Genomic DNA, 24,231 nt, shown 5'->3' on the forward strand with positions numbered 1-24,231 from the left:
GAAACTTAACTCTTTTCAAACTATTGTCACTAGCATATGTCTCAAACTCTTTTTTTTTTCTTTTTTTTTTATTAACGGAAAGAAAAAAAAAGAAATTAACATAACATTTAGAAATCATACCATTCTACATATGCACTCAGTAATTCTTAACATCATCACATAGATGCATGATCATCGTTTCTTAGTACATTTGCATCGGTTTAGAGGAACTAGCAACACAACAGAAAAAGATATAAAATGTTAATACAGAGAAAAGAAATAAAAGTAGTAATAATAGTAAAACAAACAAACAAACAAACAAAAAAAAAAAACCCTATAGCTCAGATGCAGCTTCATTCAGTGTTTTAACATGATTAATTTACAATTAGGTATTATTGTGCTGTCCATTTTTGAGTTTTTGTATCTAGTCCTGTTGCACAGTCTGTATCCCTTCAGCTTCAATTACCCATTGTCTTACCCTGTTTCTAACTCCTGCTGGACTCTGTTACCAATGACATATTTCAAGTTTATTCTCGAATGTCCGTTCACATCAGTGGGACCACACAGTATTTGTCCTTTAGTTTTTGGCTGGACTCACTCAGCATAATGTTCTCTAGGTCCATCCATGTTATTACATGTTTCATAAGTTTATCTTGTCTTAAAGCTGCATAATATTCCATCGTACGTATATACCACAGTTTGTTTAGCCATTCTTCTGTTGATGGACATTTTGGCTGTTTCCATCTCTTTGCAATTGTAAATAACGCTGCTATAAACATTGGTGTGCAAATGTCCGTCTGTGTCTTTGCCCTTAAGTCCTTTGAGTAGATACCTAGCAATGGTATTGCTGGGTCATATGGCAATTCTATATTCATCTTTTTGAGGAACCGCCAAACTGCCTTCCACAGTGGTTGCACCATTTGACATTCCCACCAACAGTGGATAAGTGTGCCTCTTTCTCCGCATCCTCTCCAGCACTTGATGTCTCAAACTCTTAGAGCCGACTTTTCTTTCCTCTGAGTATCAAACTATGGGTCAGTGTTTTTCAAACCGAAGATCACCACCCATCAGTGGGCCATGAAATCAGTTTAGTAGATCTTGCTAACATTTATAAATGAAATAAACTAAAATAGATCAGAGTGCATCATACATAGTAAAAGTATTGTTTCTTGAAACTCTTATTTCACTTATGTGTGCTGTCATTTTGTGTGTGTGTTTCTGGTTTGCAATATTAGATCTGTTTCTTTCTATGAGTGTTTAAAAGCCACTGAGCTTCAGTTTAAAATGGAGGAAGGGCCAAAGGGAAGAGAAATGAATTATCAGAAACAAACATATTGGTTGAATATGGACAACTCTTTGAAGATGTTTGGTCGTGCATAGGGAGGGGATTGGTTCAAGCTGATTTTCTAGCCCCAGAGGGCAAGAGGGAGCCCATGTGGGGGATGATGAACCATTGGAGAAGCACACCTTGGGAGGCCAAGCATCCTAACGTGGGGAAAAGGGTGCAGAGAGGGTAGCAAAGAGTGCTAAAGATGGGAAGCGACTGAATCTGGGTGGTAAAGCCCATGAAAACCCAAGGGCAGGCCATGCAGTTCTGGGTGCAATACAATGGGCAGCCCATGAGGAGAAAGGCTTTGAACTTGGCACAGAAGAGAGGTCAGCTGAGGGGATGAACAGGCTTGGCAGTGGGGCAGGGCTCGTCTGCCTGCCCATGGGTGGTGCTTCAGGGTCAGCAAAAAGATCTGATTCCAGCTGGAGGCCTGAAGACACTGTGACTGCAGAGAGTGCTGGTCTCCTCCCCTTCTCTTCACCTTTCCCCTCTTCCCAGTGCTGAGCACACAACCCACCTGCCCTTCCAGGCCACCTGGTATAGGGGAAAGAGTATAGGCTTTGTGCTCAGAAACGCTGACACTCAGGCTACCAGCTGTGCAGGCTCGCAGTCTCCACATGGCTAAGAAGGCTGTGAGACCTCCACGGGGTGTCGGAAGTATGCAGGCCCATCCCACAAACCCAGTGTCTGGCACACCCTGTGCGTTTGGTAACTCAGAGCTGCTTTTACCCCCAGGGACTACATACTGGGACAGGGAGTTCTGGAGGAAGGCTGTGCTGCAATGGCCTGGCTGACTCCTGACCCTGAAGTCCCCAGGCACCAGCTCGAGTCTGCTCTGAGGAATGAGACTCGGTGAGCCTCTGGGCAACAGAAGCAAGCATGAGACCCATTTCAGCGGGTGAAGCAGGTCTGCTTCTGTTACCGAGCCAGGAGGCCCCACCCGCAGTCAGCCCAGCAGCTCTGACTTTGCCGTATTCCAGGAGCTGCCCCCTGGCCCCACGGCTGGCTTAGGACCTCAGGGCCTGAAACTTGGGCCTGAGATGTGCTTGAGTTCTTGGTCAGGACTCTCACCTTCTATCGTGCCCTCAACACACCTGAGCAGCCATGCAGATCAGCTCAATCATGCCTCTGCATTTACAGTTTTCTCTTTCCTTTCTTGGCCTGGCTAATTGCTTTTATCCTTCAAGACCCAAGCTCAGTCATCTCCTCTTCCTGAAAACATGCCTTGAACGTCCCTCCCAGCATCAGGTTAGTGCCCTCCTTCTGAGTTCCCTCAGTCCACATACTTTTCCATAGCACTTAGCCCCTGGTCAGCACTGAGAGTATGTTCAGAGGTGGTCTCAGCCACAGCTCCTGGCACACAGTAGTTGCTCTGACAGTGTTTATACAATGAATGAACGAGCAAACCTGGACTTAACCTTTCTTCTCAGTGACCCTGTTCTTTTTTTTTTGGCATAGGCAGGCATGACCCTGTTCTTTAAAGCCCCCAGCTGTCAGGAACAAACCAAGCCCATGGAGACTCTTGGGGTCCACTGGGCCTTCAGAGCAATAGGTGGGATTGGGGGTACAGGATGGGCATGATGGCCTGCCCCAAATGGTCACCTAGGTGGCTGGGATGCCAATTGGGGCCTGCATCAGGTTGGAAACTCACCATGGCTTAGAGGACTGGGTGGTGAGGTCCCCTTAGGGTTGGGGTGGAGGGAGAAGACCTCAAAGTGTGAGAGGGGAGGGTTTCTTGCATGTGGAAAGCTGGTTCTAAGTCATCTCCATGATCCACCCATAAAAAGAACAAAAAATGATGCTAATGATCAAAACCATAATTTAATACCACTTCAACCCCACTAGGATAGTGATAATAAAACAGACAGACAACAAGTGTTTGTCAAGGATGTGGAGAGGCCAGAACCCTCATGCATTGCTGGTGGGGGTGTAAAATGTTGCAGCTGCTTTGGAGAGTTGTTTGGCAGCTCCTCAAAAAGTTAAACATAGAGTTTTCATATGACCCAGCAATCCCACTCCTAGGCATAAGCACAAGAAACTGGAAAACACCTACACACAAAACCTTGCCCAGGATGTTCACAGCATTATTCATATCAGGCAAAAAGTGGAAACAACCGCAATGTCCATCAGTAGATGAAGAAAGAAAATAATGGAATATTAGTTGGTCATAAAAAGGAATGGCGCATAGGGTACAAGGGTAGTTCAGTGGTAGAATTCTCACCTGCCATGTGGGAGACCCGGGTTCCATTCCCGGTCCATGCACTTCCCAAACAACAAGCAAACGAAACAAATAAAAAATTCAACAAACTAGAGCTGCAATAACAGGTACTCACATGGAAAAATGAGATGTGGCCCCATCATACAGCATACAAAAAAAAAAAAAAAGGAATGAAGTACAGATACATGCTACAGCACGGATGAACCTGAAAACATTATGCTAAGCAAAAGAAGCCAGACACAAAAGATAACATATTGTATGATCCCATTTATGTGAATTGTCCAAAACAGGCAACTTCATAGAAGTAGGGCCTGAGGGAGAAGGGAATGTGAGATGACTGCTAAGGGGTAGGGTATGGGGTTTCTTTTTGTGGTGATGAAAAGGCTCTGGAATTCGACAGTGGTGATGGTTGAGCAATTTTGTGAATATACTAAAAACCACTAAACTGTACATTTTAAAAGGGTGGTTCACTGGTAGAAGGCTCGCCGTCCATGCGGGAGACCCGGGTTCGATTCCGCGACCACACACACACCCCTCCAAAAAATATAAAGGGTGACATATCTCAAGAATTAAAAAGAAAAAAAAATGGAAACAACGCCAAATGAGAGGAGTTGAGGGACTGAAGAAAATGAAATAATTGAAATTGAAATGAAATGAAATGAAACCCTAGTTCCTGCCGCATCCCAAGGAACTTTGGTTCCAGAAGCAAAACGGGGCTTCTGGGCAAGAGGGCCTGGTGGAGCACCGCTGGGGGCAGGACCTAGGAAGAAAGACGTCTCGGGATTCCAAGGAGCGCCGCTAAGGTGGCAGCCGGGGATTGCCTGGGAGTTGCGAGGCCTGCCTTGGTCGCTCCGACACGGACCTGGCCCGAGCGGAGATTTAAAGGTTGGAGCGCGGCGGCTTTTAAGGAGGCCGGAGAGAATTGCCATTCGGGGTCCACCTTAAAGCCTGCTCGGCCGCGCGCCCCGCCGGACCCCGCTAAATGCGCGCGGCCGCGGGGGAGGCGACGGCGCTGGGTCCGGCCTCGGGCCGCGGTGGGGCCCGCGCGCTCTGCTCGGCCCGGGAGACTTGGTGCGGGTGGCCGGGGCTTCTCCGGACGCACGTTCCGGGGACTGGGGAGCGCGCAGGACGGCGGGGCGGTGGCTTCGGGCCCGGCTTCCCCCGCGCCGGGAGCGCCGCGCTATTTTTAGTCGGCGCTGCGGCCGGGTGAGGAGTGCTCCGCGCGCCACTCGGCCCGGCGCGCGCGGGGTGCGCGGTCCCTTTAAGGAGTCGCCGGGGCGGGGACGGGACGGAGCGGCCGGCGGGCCGTGGGTCCGCCGTCTTCAGTCCGGCCGCCGCGGGGCCCGGCGGGCGCGGCGCTGCCTCCTGAGGGGCGCTGGCCTGGGCGAGGCGGCCTGAGGGCGGGAGCCGAGCTGGGGCTGGAGCGCGCGGTGAGTGGTCTGGGCAGCCTCTGAGGGGAGGGGTCCCGGCCCCGCGGCCCCCGCCGCGCCCCGGCGGCTGCTTTGTTCCCGGGCGTGAGGTGTGGTCGCTCCCGTGGCCGGGCCGCGCTGTCCGGCTGTCCGTGCGCGCTGCGCCCTGGGTCCGGCGGTGCGTGGCCCTTTGCCCCCACCGCCGGCTCCCGCGTAACGATGTGCTGCGAGGAACCCGGCAGCGACCCCGATCCCAGGAGCGAGCGGACCCAGAGAGATCCTTTCGTGGTGACTACCCTGGGGCTCCTTGTCTACCCGGCTGCCCTGGCTTGGACCCGGCGGGGAGGTGGGCGGCGAGACTGGGTGGGGGTGGGCTCCTCATCCACACCCCCGTTTAAAATGGCGTGAACGAGGGCAGGGATCGGCCAGGACAGTTGTCAGATTCGCCCGTATCAGAAAAAGCAGGCTGCTTCGTAGACAACCCTTCACTTTGGGGCTTAGGGACCTGAAGCTACCAGGGCCCCGGCTCATTCATTGACTGGGACGCGCCCAGGGTGCCCACCCTGTCCCAAGACCGTGCCAGTTCTTGCCCCACCTCACCCCACAGCGGGGGCGAACTGAGCGACAACCTAGAGTGGACAGTGCTGGGACAGGGGACCCCGGAGGAGGGAGCACTGAGGGTTCCCGGTTGCAGAATGGGTCATCAGGGTAGGCTTCCTGGACGAGGTGGTGCCTAGCAGGTGTCCTGTCTAGCTGGACATCCAAATAGATTCTGGCTGGGGCTGAGGTGTGTGCAGGCCTGGAGCTAGGGGAGCCTGGGGGGTGGGCAGACTCCCCTAGCTCACCTGGGCCATGATGGAAGAGCGCTGGGTTTGGGCTCCTGCTGGTGTGGAATCCCCTGGGCTGGCGAGATTCTTGCTCCTCGGGATCTGACATCTTGGTGGGAACTAGAAAGGGTGACAGACAAAGGCCTCCATGGGTTTGCCTCAAGTATGTGATTTTCCTATGAGCAGGAGCAAGAAGTGGGGTGTGGGGGGGTCTGACTTAAGGCTCCAAAGCGCCACTTGAGTGACAGCAGCTGTCAGGACGTACAAGGACCAGGCACTTGATGTGGATTTGGCTTGTCAATTGACAAGACCTGTCCAGAACTGTTTTCTTATCCCTATATACAGATGGGGAAAGTGGAGATTTAAAGGGTAAACAGTTTACCTAAGATCATATCAAAAGTCCACGTTTTTGGCCATGAGACCATTCTGGGCCCTCTTGTGACCTGGGTTTGAAGTCTTGAATAGCCTGTGTCATGTCTTCAGTCTGTTGACACCCACTAGTCTTGAAGTGTGGGCTGGTGAGCTGTTGGTATCAATAAGTGACACGTGTCAGGGGCTTCACAGAGAACAAAGCACTTGCATGGAGACAGTTCTGAGAGTTTCTCCTGCTTCTCTTCTCAGGGAAGAAACTTGAGCTGGCTAACTTTTTGTAAACCTCCTAATTTCCTGTAAATTGCATGGCTGAGCTGAAGGGGGCTGGAAACGTTTCTGGCTATGGTTTTTACCCTCGGGTCTGTTCTCACTGCCCAGCAACCAGTTAGTTTTTCTGTCTGTGGTTTATGGTGTAGTTTGTCCTTTCCCTGTCAGGGCGGGCTGCATGGGAGATATTCACACTCTGGGATTTTCAAGGCTGCAGGGTCTGCCCGCCTCTCTGGGATGGGGGGGGGGGGGGGTAGAGAGGAGGTAGAGGGATTGCTGAGTAAGCAGGGTGCCGTGGGGCTCTGTTCCCTCCGGGCAGTGGCCTCGGACATTCCTTCTGGGAAGGGGAGGAGGGGCGGGGAAGGAGCCCAGGAGCTGTTGAGGACCTCTGCTGACCCTGGTGATGCAAGTGGCAGTCTTCCAGGGTTGCCAGCTTTGCTCCTGCATAAAGTGGTTTGTATTTTCCATTTCTCCTGTTTTTACCTACACAAGGCATTTTCATGATAGGTATAACTATGATTTATAACTTCTAACCACAGGTCTCAGTTGATCTGAGATGCTTTTAAAGGGACAAATCAGTTGCTCCTGGGCTCTGTCCATTGATCACCTGGGACTGCAGGGCATTAATGAATTGAACGGCTAGTTTCTACCATCAGTCAGAATCATAGGCCAGCCAGCCTGTGGGATCGAATGAGTTTTTAGGGAAATGTCGCCTCCGTTTTTTATTTTACATCTTGCATAATCAGTGTAATCTGTTCAATGAAATGCCCCCAAATAGAGTGTGCCTCCCCGCAAGTGGCTAAAAACGTATATGGACATGAGCGAAGTGTAGTTTGTAGGAACTGCAGTTGTGCGGATTAAGTGGCCGCATGTTCTGTGCAAGACTTGTGGGGAACGGTCTTGTGTCCACAGTATGTGTGTTGAGTTCCAAACCCTCCGGATGCAGCTGAGAGGTACAGTTACCTTTGCCTGAGGATGGGAAGAATGGAGGAGCCATGTGGGCTCCTGGGACTTGCAGCAAGTCCCCTTCATTTAGGGGCTGAGCAGAGAATTCATCATTTAGGGGCTGAGCAGAGAATTCAGGCTTAAGAGGAATTTAGTTGGTGGACTATGAGGCTCTCACAACCCTGATAATCTCAGAGGGTCCCCTTGGGCCCTACGGTGCTGCAGCAGTGGGGATGCTTTTGGCTGCAAGTTACGAAACTCAAATCACAGTGGGTTGGCAGAGCTGAGCTCTCCCAAAGATGCCTTCACCTCTTACGACGTCTTTGTATGCAAGGATGAAATATTAGTGCCCCTTCAGCAAGTCCTTGCTTAGGGTAAGCAGCCAGGAAGACTGGGGGCTGGAGGCCAGAGCAGTGGTTTGTATCTTCGTGGTTCATGGCTCTCTGATGTGCCAAGAAGAAGCACAGAAAAAATTACTTGGATGTACAAAGTTGGGCATACAGCTCAGGGATTTGGGGATCTCTGAAAACAAGCTCTGGATCCCAGGTCAAGAACCCCTAGTCCTCGGCCTCACCATTTCACTAACGTCACTGAGAACCTCTGTGGCCCTCCCCTCCCAGCCAACTGCCGTGCCGTTCCAGGGCAGCCTGAGAGGGCTCCCATCTGCATTTTGGCAATAGTGGGTGTCAAGGGTGAAAACAGAGTGGCACAGTTGCGTTTCTCAGCTGTGAGTTGAAGTCTGCAGTCAGCCAGCGGTTCTGTCCTGAGGAAGCCATGCGTCCGCCAGCAGAGATGGCATAAGGGCAGAGAAGGCCGTGTGGCCCTCCTTAGCACCTACTGTGCAGGCCGCAGTTTCCCCTCTCTTGTCCTCCAGGTAGAAGTCCTGCTGTGGGCGGAGGTTGGTGCCACCTGTTCCTAGGGACTCCAACCCCAGCCCTCTTTGGCCTGCCCCTCCCGCCTGCCCCCTCACTGAGCAGGACCTTTTACGATCCCTACAGGCTTCCCTCCTTGTAGGGATCTTGGAGCCGCAATGTGTGTTTAGCCTGGTAATACTCCTATCGTTGTTCTTTTAAAATTTTTTAATGTGAAAAATAACATATGTACAAAAAAGCAATACATTTCATAGCACACCACAACAATCAGTTATAGAACAGATTTCAGAGTTTGGTATGGGTTATAGTTCTACAGTTTTAGGTTTTTCCTTCTAGCTGCACCAAGACATTGGAGACTAAAAGAAATATCAATATAATGATTCAACAATCATACTCATTTGTTAAATCCTACCTTTTCTGTATGACTTCGCCATTACCTTTGATCCTTCTCCCACTCTTTAGGGGTATTTGGGCTATGCCCATTCTAACTTTTGCATGTTGGAAGGGACTGTCGAAAATATGGGATAGGGGTATGAAACTAGTTGATGTTCTGGAGAGGCTGGCCCCTCTGGGTTTCAGGACTTATCTGGCCTGGGAACCCATCTGGAGGTTTTAGGATTCTGGAAAGTAATCCTAGTGCATGGAACCTTTGTAGAATCTCATATAGAGCCCTACGTGTTCTTTAAGATTGGCTGGAATGGTTTTGGTTGGGGGTTGGCAAACCATGGTAAATAGCAGTGTCTAGCTGAAGCTTGCGTAAGAGCAGCCTCCAGAGTAGCCTCTCGCCTCTATTTGAACTCTCTTAGCCACTGCCTGTCATCATTCTTGAACATTCTTAGTGGCCTCACTAGGTGGGGCCTGCTGCTAGCCGAATGGACAAATGATAGTGAGGGTCATCACGGTTGCAGAGATGACTTCTGGGTCTTGGAGGGGCGTGTCCCCCCGCCTGGGGAGCCTGGCTTCAGCCACCTAGATGATAAAGCATTGTGACTTACATGTGGGTTGTACTGCCGATGGGATTGTGGAGAGCGCCAGGAATGGATCTGTCTGTGCAGCGCGCAGGGACTGAGTGGAGAGGATGGGAGTGAAGAGTCAGGAGCTCTGACCTCCGTTGGGGCCTCTGCCGACTTCTGTAGGGTTCTGGGTGGGTGCCGTGCTGGGGGGCCCAGGCTCCACCTGTCACGGCCCCGCCCAGCCTCAGGGCTGTCATGGGACGTAAATGGAATGCACTGAAGAGACCAGATAGAGCCAGAAGAACGAAGGGCTCTGTCCGTATGCAGCAGCCTTCAGACACCAGAATCGCAGACCAGAAGGGGCCCCTTGAGCGTGTTTAGTTCAGAGTCACACCCATTTGAGCAGGTTTCTCACAGTGGCCAGGAAGATGATTTTAGGGTCACATAGCACCTTTCATTCTGGCGTAGTTCATATGTATTATAAAATTCATTTATATGTATTATTAAAAATGTAGATATCACATCAAACCTGTGTTTTCATGGCTATTTTGCTCAGAATAAGGCTAAGGAAAGATTCTAAAATAAAAAGCATGGTGATTAAAAAATAAAAGTATAGTGATTTTAAGGTAAAGATTAGACCAACTATGGCCAAAATGGGAAAGTGACCCATTAAGTAAAAGCTGGGAAATTTCAACAGGTGAGTCCCTCCTTCTGTGACAGCCTGTTGGGGATGGGGTGGGGGGGTCTTTGGGTTCAGATGGACCCTTCTGGAGACAGGGAGCGCTTTGATCGTCACGTCAGCCCACTTCGCGTGGGGGTTCTGTCATCCTTGCACAGTTCCCACCAGTTCTGTCCTACATGAACTTTTGAAAATGAAGCTTTTCTCCAGGAGGAGCTGCTCTGCTTTCAGCTTCTCCTTGGATGGCATGGTTTAAAGACAGCTTCTCTGTGTATCTGTCCCTTCCCCTCGCCTTCCCTCCCTCCCTCTCTGCCGTCCATCTGTCTTTCAGCAGAGACTTGTGAGCTGGCTCTGTGCTGCGCACGTTGTAGTCACCATCTGTAAGCCTCACGACAGTGCTGTTCTCACAGCCTCTTACTGATGTGGAAACTGAGGCTCAGGGAGGTTAGGTAGAGCTCCCACGGTCACAGCCAGAGAGGGGCCGGGTCAGGATTCCATCAAGGTCTGCCTGGCCCTGGGCACAAGCACGCTGCCCCCAGAACAGAGCGACCGAAGGTGGCATGGCTCATCCTGGGCTCGTGGGACACACCCCACACCCCACAGGGTCCCAACTGCTGCAGTGGAACAGAGGCCTCCTGAGGGGAGGGCAGGGAGCAGCCCACACACCACAAGGCAGCAGAAGCCAGGGAGGGGCAGAAGCAGCTGGTCAGCAAAGGGGCAGAGAGCTGGCCCTGGTGGAGACAGTTTTCCCTGCCTCGGATTCATCTTACAGTCAATGTTGAACCCCCAAACCATTTGAGCACTTGATATATTTTTTTAATTTTGCAAAGGATAAAGGAGAAATACAAAGGATGCGATAAGAAATACCATGTGCCACCCCCCAGAATGAACCGATAGGACCATTTTGTCAATTACACTTGATCCTTTTGAGGCTAGAGCAGGACTTAAAATGTATCCTTTGTAATTAAGCCTGGTTCCAGGGTTTTCATGTTTTGCATCTGTCTTCAGGCTTCGTGTTCCCAGCTAGTGCAGTGGAAATGCAGCGTGGGTCTCCATCTAGGGTAACAGCAGATCCCTTTTGCTGACTGTGACTCCACAGGGAGTAGGATGAGTAGGTATTTTCAGATTTAACCTTTTTCAAAGAAGTCTTTCCACCCTTAGCAACATCTGCCTTGACAGTTGTGGGTTCAGGCCAGGCTGCAGAGTATAATTTAGTCACAGCTGCCCAGACTGAACTTGAATTTAAATGGTAGTTGTGTATATTCAGAAAACATGATTTTGTTTGTATGATTGGATGACACTGATTTGTTAACAGTTCATCTTGCACAATCTTTAATAAATACTTCAGGATGGCATTTTATATTCTAAAGCCTAGTGTTCCTGCAATACAAGAGAGGCTAAAGTACAGCATAGTGAGTGCTTTTCTAATCTCTAATTTCTCCTGTTCCACCTTTCCATTTTCTTTGCTTTCATATAAATAAATGTCCCAGGGGCCTGGTCTGGGCACTCCTTTCTGTGAAGCAGGAAGAGCCAGCTTTCCAGATGCAGAGGGGAGAAGTTCTCCATGACAACAGGACACAGTTTCTCCACCCACTGTCTCTAGCCTTCTCCTTTCCACCCACTGGAAGGCTTAAGCTGGAGCCAGGTGTGATCTCATTTGCATAAAGCTCAAGCTTGAGTTAGAACACTTCGCTGAGTTCTGCTTTTTAAAGCCTTGCAGAAAAAAATGTAAACCGACCTAGAAAGACCTTCCTTACCCAGGCATATTCCATTTTCACTAAAACATGATTAAAGGCAAAGACTTGAACTAGTTGCACAGAAGGCAAGGACCTTAGGGGGTCCCCAAGTCCTCTTTTCATTAAGCGGCAGAAATGAGCCTCAGAGTTTTCTGTTTCTTTGCTCTGATGGGTGCTGCAGAAGCCGGCAAGGGCCAGGCACCCAGAGCCTCAGCAGGGACCTGTTTGGCTAGGGCTTGTCCCACACTGGAAACGTACTGAAACTGCGCCACTGGTACAGACATAATTTAAAACCAATTCCTGCTTAATTATATAGGAATACACATACATGTCATGTTTATAGGCACACTTAAAAAAAAAGGGTTTGGTTTTAAAAAGAGCCTGCTACACATACTATGTGTTAGCTGACCCTGGAATACCAAGGGCCCCGATTAAAAATAAGACTAGCCGTTGGCATGTGGGGTTGTGGGGGATGTCAGAGGTATGGTGGAGCTGGGGAGACCCACCGAACCCTTTTAAGAGCTCCGCTTTTTTGGGGGGCGTATGGTTTGGGACAAGTTCATGGCCCCCAAAGCATTATACATTAAATTCTAAAGCAAAATTAATTTTAATTCAGGTTAGGATCTTTTATATTTTTATCTTTTAGAATTTCCAGATACTGCCCCCCTGCCCCCCATTTTAGCTAATGCACCAATTCCCCCGTGATATATATGTATTTTTTTATACATGGGCAGGCACAGGGAAGCGAACCCCGGTCCTCTGGCATTCCAGGCAAGCGTTCTTGCCTGCTGAACCACCGTGGCCTGCCCCCCCCCCCTTGATATTTTAATTCCTCTGAAAATGGAGGCCTCAGGGAAGAGAGAGCACACTCCCTTTCTCTTTGGGTGAGTACCATTCTCCAAGGGGCTCGGCAGTCCCACATAGCCTGTCAAGTCCTTCTTTCAATGCCTGCTTTATAGTAACCGGAGATGATGGAAGAAGGGTGGAGCTGCCCCAAGCCCCGGGGGTATGAATTAAACCAGTAACTTGTGTGAGAAATGTCCTTTCTGCCATCCCTCCCCACCCACACCCTTCAGGTCGAGATTCCTTGGGCCACGGAGCGTCTGGGAGAGGTCAGGTGCCCCCGACGCTCCCAGGGACCTCAGGTCAGCCGGCATCAGGGCCTGCCCGGCCACCCTGGCGTACTGACCCCGGTCCCACCCACCTGCAGTGGACAGCAGCCTCAGCCCACTTATCTGGAATTGGGTGGGTGTTTCCTGCATATTTGAGATTTTAAGGAGGAAATCAAAATAAAGAAACAAAGCCTCTGTTTTACTTCTGGATTCAAACTGGGGTGGCCAGAGGGATGGCGAGGGGAACAGGGGCAGGTCACTTGGCGATTCAACAGCATAACCATTCTAATAAAACATTGAATAGGGACTTTTTAAAAAATGTTGGGTTGGTGTGGGTGAAGAGGAAAGACAGGGGAGGAGCGGGGTCTCTGGCGGTGCCTGGTGTTGAGGCAGGGGACAGGGGTCTGGCGCCGTGCAGCCAGGCTGCAGGACTGGCAGCCAGGGGGCTGCAGGGAACTCTCGGCACCCCCTTTCTTCCTCCAATGACCCATCAGGCGAGTGTAAAAGGACATAGGCTGTGAGGCCACAGAGACCCCTGTTCCAATTTCTTTCCCGCTCCCTGTTGTCTTAGTGATGTTGTGCGAACCTCCCACCCGGCTGAGCCTCCTTTTCCTCACTCTTAAAGGGAGACGGTGCTGCTGCAACACAGACGCTCCAAGCAGCCTGTCAGCCTTCTCGTCCAGTGACCCCAGCTCAGGCCCTCACCCTACACAGGTGAAATTGGGGAGGTGCTCTCCCGTTATTTCTTAATTATTCCCAAAGGATTTTCTCTGAGTGTACTTTTTTTCCCTTTAAAACTTTACTGAGTATTGCGTGAAAACCCTTCCTGCTTGCAATATTTCTGAGGATTTGGGGTGATGCTGGGCCCCAGGCCCTCAGGCCTCCAGGCCCGGCTGCCTAGCCTCTGTCCAGCTCAGTCCTGCACGTGCCCGCAGTAAGCCTGGCTGCCTCATCCCCAGGCCCTACTAATCCACCGCTGTGTCCATCACAGGCTTTCACCAAAGTCGTGTAAGATAGTCACCTATAGCCCAGAACAGGGCTGAATGTAAAATTGAGTTTCAGGCATCTTCCCCTTCCTTGGCCGCACCCTTGGAGACCTTTTCTCTGGCTGTCTCTCTCCTCAAGCTTAGTTTACTGCTGTTTTCCAGGGACCAACCAATTTTCCTGGACACTTTCCCCTAGACCTTTTTAAATCTCCAAATTTCCGTTCCAAAGGGGCCTTTCTGCACTGCAATAATGACGTCTGCCCTAGACCAGGCTATTGGCTTACCCTCTTACATCTGAAAAGGGCCAATAAAGGCCTTGTCTAAACAAGGACCTCTACTTTTGCCTTTGGTAAGAAGCTGCAGAGGTGAACGGATTATTGCTGTTATTAGCCAGATCAAATTCTTAAGCAAGCCTTTCTCTCCCAATAACCAGAGCAAGCACCAGGGGTCAAAAAACTTTCCTTCCTGTTGGAACATTTTGCCAAGTAGCTGGGAGGGGGAGGATTGGCAATATTTGCTGAGTATCTTCTCTGTGTCAGGCGAGTGCTTGACAGCAGAGACCTAGTGAAGACTAAAAGAGGGGCTGCCCTCGTGCTGCTGATAGTCTAGGAGGGAGGACACGTATTACACCATGAACAATTAGGCAATTAATTGCCAGCCTGCATGGTGCTGTCAATTCAGACAATTGGGTGCTTTGGGGAAATGTAACAATAATCTCCCCTAGTTTGGGGTGTGGTGGGGCTCAGGGAAGTCTGTGTAAAGTGTGTCAAATATTAGGGTTTAATAAAAGGCCTTATACTTATCAATCCTGGCCACAGGACTCAGCCTGATCCCACCTCCAGCTGGTTGCTGCCACCCCCCACCAACAGTAGTTTTGCACAGAGAGGTTTGAAATTTGTCTGAGGTCACACAGCTAGTAAGTGGCCGAGCCAGGATTCAAAATTGGACCTGTCTGACTTGTTTCTGTCCTCTTAACAAGTGCTCAGCTCTGCCTCTTACTTACCTTTGCCCACCCCCCCTCCCCTGAGGAGCATCCCCATCAGATGGGCTGCGTATAGGGGGCTGCACAAGCTCTCCAGCTCCCCCATTTCTCTGTGCCCCTGAAACAAGGCAGCCATGGATTGTGGGTTGTGATCATTCCTCCAAGAATAAGAAATAAAACATGCTTTCTTGAACTTTGGGATGGGCCCAGCTGTAGCTAAGAGGCTGGGGGCTCGCTGCAGAGTGGGCTGTTCTGAGAGCCTCAGTCTGGAGATGATGCAAAAAAATCACCTTCCCCACCCCTCAGGGCTCGGTGCTGGCTACAGGCACCCTTCTGTAGATGTGGGGGGCTCTGGTGAGAGTTCTCATAAAATAATGATCGTGAAAATAACAGTAATAATAGCAAACAGTTTATAGGGCTTACTCTGTGCCAGGCACTGTTCCAAGCACTTTGCATGTGTTGGCTCATTCTGTCCTCACAACAGCCCTGTGAGATGGATGGTTATTAACAGGTGAGGAAACCAAGGCGCAGAGGGGCAAATGCTGCTGTGATTCATGACTTTTTATAAAACTGCTATATGTAGAAAGCAGAGTGGGGAGAGGCCAGAGCCTCCCGCCTGTGCTGACTAGCCCTGCACCTTGGGAATGGAACAGATCTGCCAGCTCTGTCCCTCCCTCCCCCTCCATCCTAGGCAGAGCTGCCTGGCCGGGTCAGCTGGTTAGGAGAGCAGGAAAAAATGCAGCAGCTGTTTAGGGCATGGGGGAGAGGGGCATGAAAAGTAGCCCTCTGCTGCTCTGGCTGAGTGGGTTTCGCAGTGAATCTGGGTCTGGAAGTGTCCCAGGGCAGCCCTGCAGGCGTGGTTGCACACTCCCGAGCTGGGCCACAGGCCCCCACCCCCACCCCCCATCCTGCTTCCCAGGCCTTTGCAGAGGAAAACCCCATATTGCCCCTGGCTGCTCATTGACATGCCTGCCTCGTTTTCAGGAAGTTTCCCTTTTATTTTGCGCTAGGCCGCCTCTCTGCAGTCTGGTTACTCCTTAAAAACGGGATTGGATCGTCTCTCCTCACCTCAGGGAAGGGCCTGGGCCCTGTTTCTTTCTCATATCTGGTTCCACATAAACATTTCCATATTTTCTGTTAACGATATTTAGCACTTTGAATATAAGCGATGAGAACAAATCAAATATGAATAAGCCCTTCTGCCCACCTGGGGTAGGCTCTGTGCACCCCCCCCCCCCCCAGAGACAGCTGGGCTTTCAGGCTGAGTAATGTCCCCGTTGCTTCTCATCGGGGACATCCCTTCTCCCCCTGATCTCACACCTCCATGCGCTGGCCACTCCACTCCAGGAGGCCAGAGGTGGCCACCTTTGGTTTGAAGCTGCACAGAGGGAGGGGGATGTATGCGAGTTGTTTCGTTTAAACAATGTGTTCAACTTTTTAATTGGTAGCTGACATTAAAAAATAAGGAAATCAGGAATTTCCTCATAGTAGTTCAGATTCCTGGCGTTCTACAAAAAGGTGGACTATCTGGCAGCTCGTGTTCCTGCAGGGGCCCCGTGTTTGCCGTAGGCCTCACTGCTCCCTATTGCCATGTGCTTGCCGCCTTCACTCTCTTACCAGCGTGGCCCCGGCTGAGAGGTGAGTTTAGGAATCTGCTTCTGGAGTCCCACGTGCTGCTGCTGCAGGGTAAAGAAGTTGGGGGGGCGGTCAACCCCCTTGGAGGGCTGGAGTTTAACCTTCGTCAAACCTGGTAAGAAGCATCCATCTCACAGGCAGGAGGCTGCTGCTCTCCCTGGCATGGTTCTTGTCTGTTCCTCCCTTCCCCTTCTGGGCCGCTTACCGAAGGATCTGGTGTGAGGCCTTGGGCCCCACGAGTGGGCAGTTCTGGCTGGGACAGTCTTCTGGCATGTACACAGAGTACTGGGTGTTGGCCTCAGATCTGAGGTGAAGAATTGGCTTGAGTGGTTGGGGGAGGAGGGGGAGGATCGTGGCAGGGCAGAAAGACAGGGGCAGGGGCCCAAGGGGGTCTCCCCTTGGTATCTCCTACTCCGCTGGGTCTCCTGTGGCCACAGGCAAGGCACCCCCACCCCCTCTGCTCTACCCTCCACCCAAGTCCAGGCTCCCAGCAGGCCCCAGAGTCAACTCTGCGTTCTAAAACTGCAGACATGCAGAGCATGTCTCTGTGTAGGACGTTATGCCAGGCTCTGGGGAAATGCAGAGACAAAGCAGATGCACCCCAGCTCTCAGCCCCTCCCCCGGTATAGCAGTGGAAATGTGATGGTGAACCAACACCTAGATTTCAGGGAAGAAGAGGGCAGGCCCTCCGGAAGGGAGCACCAGCCCAGCAGCAGGAACAGGTTCCAAGGAGGGACTCCTTCCTTGGCCCTTCCTTGCCCCTTCCCACAGTACTGAACTGCCCAAGTGCCCAGGGCCTGGCTCCCTGACCTTCCCTTCCCGGCACTTCTCTCCTGGGCTGCGGATGCCGCTCCTGCCCCGGGGCCTCCAAGGCGGCAGGGACAATTCCTCTCACACTGTCTTTCTTCCAGATGTGTGTGGAGCTGACCAGTGCCTGGCTCCCAGCCCAGGAGGGGCTCACATGGGCCCCCACCTCACAGCCGGGCCCAGCCCGCCCCTCGCTCTCAGTCCTCAGAGGAGGAGAGGAGGCAAAAAGGCCGTTGAGGCCGAGAGAATGGTCACGGTCACGGGCAGACTAGGGCTCTGCGAGGAGGGGCAGAGGCTGCGTGGGGACGGGAGGCCAGAGCTGCTGAGGCGGGGCTGGAAGCCACGGTCAGGGGCAGCTTCCAGGGCACACGGCGCTTCCCGGGGAGAAGCGTGTGCTGGGGGTCAGCTGAGGAGGGGTGCCGTGGAGCAGGGGCCCCGCTAAGGGCAGACGCGAGCCACTGGCGTGGGCGTGCCTCCAAACGGCTGGGCCTTGGCTTCAGGATGAGGTGCAGGGCTGGTGTGAGCTGCTGGGGGAAGGGGGGTTGCCGGGGCAGGAAGGTGGGAGCAGGGGCTGCCCCCAAACCCAGCTGGCGAAGGGTTGAGCCTGAGCTGCCCCAGAGGGAGCCCCGAGGCCCTGAGGGATGAGGGGCTCCCCTGGGCTTGGGCTGAGGGTCAGGAGGCAGACACTTGAATCGTAACAGGGCTGGGGGTAGGACAGTGGCCTGCCAGGTTGTGGGGAGTGTGCGGCACCTCGGCAGGGGGACCCCAGAGCGTCCAGGGCTAGCCCCCCTCCCTGGGCCCGGGTAGGCCTCTCTGAGCGGGGCTGCAGGTGAGGCGGCCCTTGCCCCAGGAAAGCAGTCATAGGGCCTGAGAACAAGAATTAAAATATAAAGCCAGGAAGAATGGTTGCTTGCCATGCCAGAGGACCCAGGTTTGATTCCTGGTGCCTGCCCATGTTAAAAAATATATATATATATATATATATATATATATATATATATATATATAGCCACTTGCTCCCCTCTGCCCCGCCTGCCACTCGCTGGAGCTGCGAGCCAGATGGCAGCCCTGCCCGTGGCTCCGAGGCGGGGAGAGCCCCTGCCCCTCATCCCTGCGTCAAGGTCCCCTCACTCTTGCTGTTGATGGTGGGGACGCGGTGGTGGGACTGTGCTAGGACCTCGGACAGTGAGTGCCAGGTGGCGGTCACTCCTGTGAATCGGGAGGTCGCGGGCCACGCGTTCTGGCCACCCAGACACTCAGTCCCTCTGCAACCCCTCAGTTCCAAGAGCTGTTTAGAGCCACACGCTTGGTGGGCCAGCAGGGTGGCAAGAGAGGGAGGGTTTGGGGTTTGCAGCTCACCAGGTCTGGGTGAAGAATCCAGTTTCCCCCTTTACTAACTTGTGCACGTGATCAGGTGGCTTAACACCTCCCACTCTGTCTCCCTGCTGGTAAAACGGGGTAATAAACCCTGCCCGTGTGTCCCTGCCTCCGGGCCCTTGCAGCTGTGCTGGCTCTCGCCTGGAATACCTTTCTCTGCCCCCAGTCTGCCGCCTAAAGAGGCTTCCCTGACCCCCTAGCCCTTTCCCATCTCCTCCTTTCCTCTGAGCTTCTGGAGCACTTAGAGTTTGCACTGTGCAACTCTCTAGTCTCCACTGGGCCCTTCTTACTGGCTAACCTCAGTGTGGTCATCAAGAGTCGCGAGCCCCTGGTTGCTTGGGCAACCCTCCAGCAAGCTTGCGTAGGCTGTGGAGAGGCAGGACCTGAGGCTCTCCTTGTGCGTGCAGGGTCCGTCGCTCCTGCCCTACTAGCCCTGAAGCTGTGGGTTCTTGTCCTTTATCAATCAATGCTTGTTAAGCAACCACTGTGTGCCAGGCCCTGTGCTTGGTGCAAGGGATGCAAAGATGAAGATAGCTGGTTTAGAGGAGCTGCCATCACTCCCTCCCACTTCCCACCCTCACCCCCACATACGCACATATGCCTTCTACAATGCAGCCACATCATGTTGCTTACAGCATCCAGATGCCTCCGGCGGGGAGTGTTTGTTAGTAAATATATGAAGAAGTACTTGGGAGAGGCAGGGAGGTCTCCTGCAGGGGAGGGATTTGAGATGGACTGTGAAGGAGGACGCTGATGGTGGCAACAACTTGAAATGTACTGAGCCAGGCACTGGGTCAAGCAAATAAATGTGAGGCAAATGCTGCCACCATGACCACTTTTACAGAAGAAGTCAGCAAGGTACAAAGGGTAACTTTGTCCCCATAACTCAAGCTCCCTGTGAGGGGTTCCAGGTGAGGGAGCAGCCCCAAGCTGGTGGGGAGCAGCTTGTGTGTCAGACCACAGGGAGACCTGCTGGGATGAGGCAGGGACCAGCCCGGCGGAGAGGGACCCAAACAGAGGTGCTGAAAAATGAGGGCCCCAAAGACACCAGGTGCCTGCACTTATGCTGGGCAGCTGCCTCGTCCCCCCAGCTTTCTCCCTGGTCCTTAGGGCTGGGATCCACCTGGAAGCACCAGGCTTCTGTCCAGTTCAGTAGACTTTTATCCCAGTCAGGGTCTGTTTCCAGTGGCTAGTATTTGCTCCAGATGCCTCCAGGCCCTACCTGCCCAGCTGCTGCAACCACAGGGACAGCTGTCTGGCCTTGAAGGAATCCCTGGCTGTGACACCTCCCAGCTCGCTGCTGACCTCTCTGTGTGGCACTCCTGGGTCTGCTGCCCCTGGCCCGGCCTGTCTCTGCCCACACTCTGCCACTACCCTGCAGCCACGAGAGGAGGCCTGGCACCGCGGGCTGGCCACGGGCTCTGCACCAGGCTGCATGGTGTTGGATCCTGGCTCTGCCACTGTCTAGCAGGGGAGCTTAGAAAAGTTATTACTTTTCTGTGTCTCAGTTTCTTCACCTGAGACACAAATGTGGGATAATCGGGGTCCTTAACTCATACAGTTGTGAGAATTTGATACATTAATTTGGTAAAATCTTCAAGCAGCACCTGACACCGCTTATGGCAGCTGTTCCTGTTGTTCTTCCGCCGTGGTTTTGCACACACACCTCACGGGGCAAGGTCACAGAGGCCTGTGCTCCAGCCCTGCCCAAGAAGTGCTCTCACATGAGTGGGAAGGACCCAGCTGTTAACTGTTGTGATGCAAGGAAGCAGTGGTACTTGGGGGTCATGAGTAAGTCCAGGGACCTTGTGTCCCTCACCTGGCTTCAAGCATTGACCAGTGCTGGGATCTCTGGACCCCATCTAATCATTTCTGCCTGGCTGCCAGCAGTCCAGGTATGATCCTGACCAAGGAGAGTGGGTTTGATGTAGAAAAGCAGGGGCTGAGGTCTTAAGAGGAGACTTAGGTAATAGATTGCTCCAGAGATAACCAGGCAGGTACCCACGGAGGTCCTGAGCCCTCTCCATGGAGCAGGATGGCCACCAGTTGGGCTGTTTGGGAGGGAACCAGAAGGGCAATGAGTTAAATCTGGAATGGCAAGCAGGTTTCTTCTCTGGGAACATCCAACTGGTTCTGGCTGCCAAAGATGCTACACTGAAAAGGATTCTGAGATTGAGCAAGGAAGAAGACCTGACTGATTAGTGATATCTACCATGGCTCTGTCACTGGGGAAGGGCAGCACCCAAGCCATGTACTTACTGTCTAGACGTGATGATGTTTAAAGTCCTTCACAGCATGAGATAACATACATGCTGGGCGAGTGGTTAAGTCTCGATGAAGGAGTGAGCCTGATGCGTTGGTGGCTTCCTGGAGGAGTTGGCTGGTGCAGTGACAGTGCTGGGCTTGGCTGAGCAAAGGTATGAGAAAGAGACTGGAGCGAAGTCTGCAGGAGGGGAAATGAAGGCTATAGGAATGCCAAGCGGCCCAGACCCTTGGCAGGGCCACACCCCATTTATGCACAGCCTGTAGATCAGCAGCCTCAGGGAAGCTGCCCATTTCTGGGAATTGTGCAGAAGGGAAGGGCAGCTCCTGGAATGCAGAGCCATTTCCTCCACATGGGTTGTGTCACCGCCCCCCTCTTCCAATGTGGCCTCATCCCCCTGAGCTGGGCACACCCAGACATCAGAGAGAGCACATGAGCTTCCCAGGGCTCAGAGAGATCAGAGGGGTCATGGACCATTCGTTCTCCCAAGAGCTCCATTCATAGTGAATGAACCGTCCCTCTTCCAATCTGATTTTCTTAAAAAATTTGCAGATTGACTGGTGGGGTGGGGCAAAATCTTTAAAATAATTACTGTGGAAATGGAGGAGCAAGAACAGTGAGAACTAAACTTTTAATAAAGTTGGCAGCATCTTTGGGAGATGCTCTGGATTGGCCAAAAAGGCTCGACCTTGGGGAGCCCATGGTCAGGGATGGGGAAGCAGCCACAAGGATGAGGAGTGCCTGATAGGTTTGGGAGTCAAGGTGACAGTTAAAGAAAACACCTGTGATGATGCAAAACTAACTGCCAAAAGAATTTGAGGCCCTGTGGCACGACGGTTCCCAGGCACCCAGCACTTCGGCATACCAGATGCCCACTAAATGGCGGAGGCTGGCACTGCTGTGCTGCCTCTCCTGGTGCCTTTTGTTCTGGCGAGGATGGCGCTGCTCTGGAGGTGGTGCTGGTGAGCGGTGAGAGGGCCCAGAGAGGCAAGGGAGCTCTTAACGATGTCTGCAGCCAGAGCCGCTTCTTCCGCGTGTGCAGCTCACTTAGAACAATGGACATGGTGTGTTTTGGGTCTGTTCTTTTGGGAAACAACCTCTGGAGAGGCCCTAGAATCTGGGACCCTCGCAAGACGGGGGCAGATAAGGGTGAGGGAGAATCACCATTGGGCACTGCTGTTTCTAAGGGTTGCTGGGGCCCTACATCTGGCACCGCATCAGGTCCCCTGGCAGCCCTGTGCAGTGTGGGTGCCCTTTGCTAGGGGCAGAGATGGAGCAGGGAAGCCCAAATCGCTGCAGCCTACTAGGCTGCAGAAGAGCAGGAGCCCCACTACCTTGCTTATCAATGCAAATATGCCCTTGCTGAGGGGCTCCCCAGTTGTGTTTCAGCAGGGTCTTGCCCATTCTCAATGACCCTTTATTATAGATGGGGAAACTGAGGCTCCTTGAGGTTAAAAACTTGCCCTAGCTCATGTAGGGAGTCTATATCAGAAGCATTAGTGGAACTTGGGCTGCCTGGCTGCAGTGTCCAGGCTGTTACTGAGAATCTCAGGACCTTTGCATGAGCCTGCTCCCCGGCCTCCAGGGGCATGAGCCGACCTCCTTTAGAAGGACGGGTTTCACCCCTCTGCTGCCATTTCTTTTTCTTTTCTGGCTTTCCCTAAAACCTGTTATTCTTTTCCTTTTTATTAATAAAAATTATGTAATTGACCATGATTTCCCTAATATATATATATGTATCTTTAGAGAAGACATAGGTTTGCAGAAAATAAGAGAGTTCTCATATACCCACCCCCATCTTTGGCATTTTGCATCCGTTACACTGGTGAGGGAATGTTGTTATGACTGCACTGTTACCTCCAGTCCTAGTTTCCATCACGGTTCACTGTGGTGTGCCGTCCTACGGGTGTTTTTTGTTGTGGTTAATTTTTATTCTATCGGCATATTATGTCACCCACCATTTCCCCTTCTAACCACGTTCAAAATATACTTCAGCGCTGTTAACGAACGGCGCCAGGGTGGCGTGGTGGTGGAGGGCTGCCCTGGGGCAGGCGTAGGAGCGGGATCCCCACCGGCCCTGGGGGAGGCGGGCAGTGAGCAGACCCAGCCCGGGCCTCCCAGAGCTTGGATCTGTCTGCAGGCGGGTGCGAGGCTTGATTCCAGAAACATTCAAACCCTGTGAGATGGTGCCAGCCTCGGGGAAAGAAAGGGGGCAAAGACTGAGAACGGCCAGCAAAGCTTATTTCTCCGCTGGAGGACGCCTGAGGATTTCCTCGGCATGTAAAAAGGTATGTGGAGGAAGCCTGAGCCTGCCCCCTGGGAAAAAGGTTCCAGCAGGAGTGAGAGTTTGGGTGACGTGGGTGGGTGGGGCCGTGGAGCCGCTGTTGCCACGGGAACCACCTCTGCCAAGTCCAGGCTGTTCCCAAAGTTGGTCTCTGAGTGGAGGAAGGAGCAGGCGGGAGTCACAGGGCCTAGAGCAGAAGGTGAGTGTGCCAGCATGTGTACACAAGTGCAACGTGTGTGCCTGTGTTCTTCCAGGAACAGAAAAGTGAGAGAAGCAACCTTTGAAACCCCCTCTGTGCATTTCATACATTTTTATTTCATCCCTAGAGTCATCCTGCAAAGTACGTTTCTTTGACCCCGTAAACCGAGGCTGTGAGAGGTGACTTGCCCAGGTCCCTTCACCTGGTGATAGGAGAGTATCTGGCACAGATGGCTGGTGGGGAGGAGCTGTAAGGAGAACACCATGTCCACCTTAAGACCTGCAAGGAGCCCATCTGTGAGCCCCGAAAGGGGCAGAACCACCTGTCTAGAAGGACTCTTAAGGGACCCTCTAAGTTGAGAGCGCTCAGCTGGGGGAGGAGTCGTGAGCAAAAGCAGTTTGCTTCTTCACCATGAATCATCTTTTCATCCTGTGGTGACTTTAAAAAAATCTCTCCCAATCCCACGTGCGACCAGCCCATTTTGTAGGAGTGTGGTATGCTCTTGGCATCCTGACTGCTCTCCCATCCACAAAGACATCGTTTCGTCAGGGTTTTCTCAGGGGGTGGGGTGGAGGGAAGGGGAAGACTGGAAAAGCGTGCCTGGAGGAAGAAGACACCGCCTACTGCCTTTGTGAATTGGTAGGTTCCCTGGACTCATTCTTCTGCCTTTGCAGACCCTTCTTTCTTCCAGGGTGCACATGTGCTTCTAGAAGGTTCCATCTGTGTGGTTGGTCCTGACCTCTTGGTAGAGGGACAGTCCCAGCTGCTGGCCGAGGGAGCTGCCCCTTCGCCTCGGCCTGGTGGAGGCCAGCTCTGTGGGGCGCTGGTGGACTGTCTGTTCGGAAACGTCAGCGTTGAGCCCCCAGCTCATCAGCGAGTGTCTGCTCTGCTGGGCTCTGTGGGTACAGAGATGAAGGCCCTGCCCTGTGTGCAAGAGTAAATGTCTGGAAGATTCCAGCATGATGTTGGCCTCTGCACTGGGAACCACAGGGCTCAAAT

General features: G+C 52.4%; 1 protein-coding gene across 3 annotated transcripts in view; it reads left to right on the forward strand.

Moving 5' to 3' along the window:
• Positions 1 to 4,294: 4,294 nt before the first annotated feature.
• The window catches only part of MRAS (muscle RAS oncogene homolog), a 54,962-nt gene continuing 35,025 nt past the window's right edge, over positions 4,295 to 24,231 (forward strand). Inside the window, exons 1-2 of one of the 3 annotated variants that reach the window (XM_077130238.1) lie at positions 4,869 to 4,957; positions 22,890 to 23,037. The gene's annotated coding sequence lies outside the window, so the exon portion shown is untranslated. Of the gene's footprint in view, positions 4,413 to 4,861; positions 4,958 to 22,889; positions 23,038 to 24,231 lie in introns of those variants that run through there. The other 2 variants (XM_077130239.1, XM_077130237.1) reach the window with 2 other exon arrangements.

This window comes from Tamandua tetradactyla, chromosome 15 (assembly GCF_023851605.1).
Source record: "Tamandua tetradactyla isolate mTamTet1 chromosome 15, mTamTet1.pri, whole genome shotgun sequence".
NCBI classification, from domain to species: domain Eukaryota; kingdom Metazoa; phylum Chordata; class Mammalia; order Pilosa; family Myrmecophagidae; genus Tamandua; species Tamandua tetradactyla.